This window comes from Nesoenas mayeri, assembly GCF_963082525.1.
Source record: "Nesoenas mayeri genome assembly, chromosome: 12".
In the NCBI taxonomy this organism is placed as follows: domain Eukaryota; kingdom Metazoa; phylum Chordata; class Aves; order Columbiformes; family Columbidae; genus Nesoenas; species Nesoenas mayeri.
Genome location: NC_137547.1, coordinates 19,127,559 through 19,132,037, shown reverse-complemented (window position 1 = coordinate 19,132,037; position 4,479 = coordinate 19,127,559).

The following is a 4,479-nucleotide window of genomic DNA, read 5'->3' as shown; positions in this document are numbered from 1 at the left end:
AATAACGAGAACCAAATTCCTCAGCTAGGAGTCAAAACACAGTCATAGCAACTGAGGGAAGTACAAAGAGAAGCAGAGAGGAGGACAGAAAGAAACTACTTTGAAGGGCAACCTATCAAAGTTTCTTTTGCTGAATATCCAGAAACCTTTCCCAGCTGACAGCATAGTGCCGGCTTCTCAAATCTGACCGTTTGGTCGGGGTGCTTCAGGCACACACTGACACAGCACAGCAAGCGACTCCGGGCTTTTTGTCTGGTTAAAAAAGGGCAGCTCTAGGAACAGAAAGTGTTAGTGAATCCTGTTCCTGCCTGCAGTTGTAACATCAGCCCACGCACACTGCCAACACCCTCACCTGTATTCCAGCCCTTACGCTCTGGAAAATAAACAGAGCAGCCCTGGAATCCCTGCAGGCCGCGTGTGCTGGTGCGACAGGTTCCTCCAACACGAGCCCCGCGGGGCGGCCACCGGGTCCCGCAGCTGGGACCGGGAGGCGGTGGCTGGAGTCAGCACGAACCTGTCCCACGGAGCTCCGCGGGGCTGGTTTCATGTTTAACGGGACAGGTAAACACATCACTACTGGAATTTCACCATCGCTATCAGGAAACAGTATTTTCCCTTCAAAAACAAACCATCAAAACAAAAAGTCTGCCAAAAAAACAAAGCCTAGAAAGGCAACATCACCAATAAAATTAATTAGACCCTTACTTTGCAGACTTACAACTTTATATGTTATTAACAATGAGCCATTCACAGAGCAACTTTTTTTCTTCAATCTAGGATTAGAGATTAACATCTTCAGTATTGTCTGCTGGGCCAGGTACTTTTCTCCCCTGCCTTCATCACTGATGAAGTAGTCACTGACTCCTTTCACCTCCAAAAACTTGTAAGGACATCTGCAATCCACAAGTGCCAGAGAGGGGTTACCTTGCAGCCATGGCTGGGCTGAAGGGCAGCAGACACTCCACATAGCAGGGAGGTGAACTTAATTTCTATAAAAAAATAGAAGCAGAACGTCATATTCTTAAGAAAAGTGCCAGCAGACCTTTAATGGTGCTGGGAACCAGCCAAGACTGTGGGTTATGTTTCTTTTGAAAGAATCCTGTATAATGAAGCACACTGAAAAATATGCAGGGAGACTGACAGCGGTGTTTATTTTATTCAGGGCACTACATTTATTCAGAGAACAGAGTGGGGGAAAAAAGCCCTGAATCAAGAAAAAAGGTAGTCTTCTTCCAATAATACCATAAAAACATAGAGTCTTAGAACAGAAGGTCAGAAAACACTAGTTCCCCATGACTGCCTGGGCATGGTCATGTTCCCCCTGTGATAGTATTTTGATAGCAAGAGATGGGGCGTGCAGGGTACCGCAGGCCTTGGGAGGGAAAGAGCTGGGTTTTATGTTTTGAGGAGGTGGGAAGCTGAAGGGGAGGATGAAAAACATTGTATAAACCATGTTTTATACGCTAAGTTTTAAAGGTCCCTTAGCAAGCTTTTAAAAAAAAAAGATGAAGTACACTCACTGCATTCTTTCTTTCCATGGACGAAATGGGCCAGTGAAAACAACTGACCTCAACTGTTTTAATACTGTGTTTGCTGTTACGTAACCAATCAGCCCCTGCGCTTCTGGTGGGGAACTGTAAATGTTAAGAAAGTTCATTTTGAATTATCCTTCTGAATTTGCTTTACTTATAGCTAAACTACAGCTTATTGCTAACTTGTCAACAGTTCAAAGAATATTCCTTTTTTTTTCAACAGCACTTAATTCCCCCCATACAACAGAACTTTATGTTCAGCTAATCTGGCTCATTCCCTTGCAGAGCATTTCTTTAGTTACATCCATCTTCTACATGTAAGGGAAAGTTTTGGCTTTTTTTCCTTTCTTTAAACAGGAAAAATAATGTCGACTCTTCCATCACTGGCTGTAAACTCAATGCAGGCAGATGGTCCCAACTCTACAAAGCCATACACAGCGGAACTAATACATCCTGATTCCTTGCAGACTTAGGTCTTCTCTTCCCACCTTCCCCTGACCCAGCACCCTCCCCAGGGTCCCTTTTTACACACCGCAGGCTTAGCTCCTATTTATGTCCTCAAACTACTGCTTGAGCAAAAGGAAGCAAGTGCTATGCCAGGTTCCGTGTGCGCAGACCGACTGTTGTTTGGCCCGTCTCGCCGATGAACTAGCCAAACTTACTTGGCAATCCCTACCTCAAGCAGAGGAAATCTTTGGATTTATCGTCTCCACCAAGCCACTAATTTTCATGCAACTGGTATTAAGTCAGCTGTCTGCAAGATCGTTCTTGTCACTGAAGCTGGCCAAAGGATTTACGTTCTTTTTGACGAGGGGGTAGAATAGGGCAGAGCACAAATGCAACAGCAGAGGAGACTGTGCGTAACGTATTTTAAATATGACAGCATCCTCTCCGGAGTTGTTCAGCTAAAAGGTGACTTGGAGAGATTTTGACAGGATTTTGTGAAATGTGAAGTACCTCAGATTCTGCCAGTTTCACTGGCAATTTCTCAGCCCAGCAAAACAGCATTGCAAGGTACCAGTCCAAGCCAGCTAAACAGTTGCTAATTATAGTTGCCTACTGACAATCCAGTATTTTTCTGGGGCACGGGTGCGTTTCCCAGGAAAATAAACCTGTGTGTAACAATTTAGGTTTATAACATACACAAATTTCAGTATTAATGCAGTTACCCCAATCTCTCACACATATCTAAGGCTAATATACCACTTTCTTGTTTCAAAACCAGCCCATTGCAACAAGAACTAAGAGTTATTAGCAAAAGATATCGTCAGCTGAAAGCTGTTGAGCATTTGTGAGTGGAGTCCCACAGTGAGATTACAGCACAGGTGATAAAAGTCTCCATTGCCCTCCTTACTGACCTCTGCACCTGAGCTAGATAATCCAGTTCAGGGTTTGGCTGAAGTACCAAGGTCTCTCCCCCTTGCCTTGTGCCTTTGTTCTGGATTTAAGAGATTTTCTGTGTAGTCAGTGACTGATCTTTAATAAAATGGCATTTTTTTCTTCTCCCTCCCTCTGTGCCTATGGGCACAGTAACTCAAGTCTTTCAAACCATCTGAAACATTTGAACCTCTTCACTTTCTAATAATCCCTGAAGCATAGTTGGTACACCAAGTCCTTCACGGAGAGTAATTTGATTCCTCTTAAAAAGAGAGGTTTTAATTTGATAGTACTTAGTGATTCATTACCAATGTAAACCAGTTTTTATTAACCAACCACAGCAAGTAACACTCATCTCCACCTTTATGCTACCATTGAAGACATACATGATCAGTATGGTCATTTAAACTTGGGTGCAACATCCAAGTTTGCTCTGCAGCAAAAATGTGTGTCAAGCCTGTGTTGGGATCCAGACTTTAATTACCAGGCCTCTGTCCCAGCGTACATTACCCTCCTACGACACGCAGTTAAACAACAGGAAAGCAAATGTAAGAGTTACAAGAGTGTTATTCCATTTCGATCCACTGTTATGCTCTTTCTGAAGAAAGTAACTTTCAACTTAAGCATGTCTGAAGAGGAAATCTTCAGTTAGTTCCCCCCTCCCCAGTTAACATAACCAATAATTCTCTTCATATACTCAAAAAATACTTTCTAAATCTCATCTTGAAGGATGAAAATTAATTCCTTACATTAATGAACTTATGAAAACATAAAGCATTATGGCAATTCAAAAATTATACTTGTTTCATGGCCTCAGAAAGATTCACTTCTAGAGAAACTATGTATTTCAGAAACCAAAAGCTTATTTCATTTCTATTTCAGAGGCAGAGTGACTCAAGAAGCATTAACCACTAGAACTTCAGTCGATGCAGGGGGATACATAAGCATCCAGGTAAAATAAAAATGAAGCAAACAAGTAGAATACTAATTAAATCCATGTACTCTTCCTGTGCTTACTAGGAAGAAAATGCTACACCCACAAAAGGGAGAAAATGCTATTGGCAGAGCAGAGGCATTTGCACCACTCAAACAATTTACTCCTTACATTTCTCATCATCTGGCCTTTAATCCAGCAAATTTAGGAGCAGTGCTCTGCTTGAAAACAGTATTCCACAAAATATATTATAAAGTATACATCTTCACCTGGAAAAGCATCCAGGTGCTTCAACATGTGGTTTCCCCATCCTCATGAAATATATTACTTTGCATCCAACCCGGTTCTGCTGACATAACTGTTTATGTGTAAACTACCACGAGCGCTCCTCTCTCTGCAAACGAGGCTACAGCAACTCTGCTTTACTTACACGAGGTACATGCTCTAAACTCCGGGAGAGCTGCATTAGCAAAGGCTGGTACAAGAACTCCCAAGAAAGCTGTCATCAAGGTGCACAATGGTCTAAGCCAACTTCTCCTGTTCAGAGAACACACTAATATTCTGCTTCCAGAGAAAGAGCTCTAAGGGGGGATCTTAAAAACAACAAAAAAGCACAGCATAAAGCAGTCTGGATTC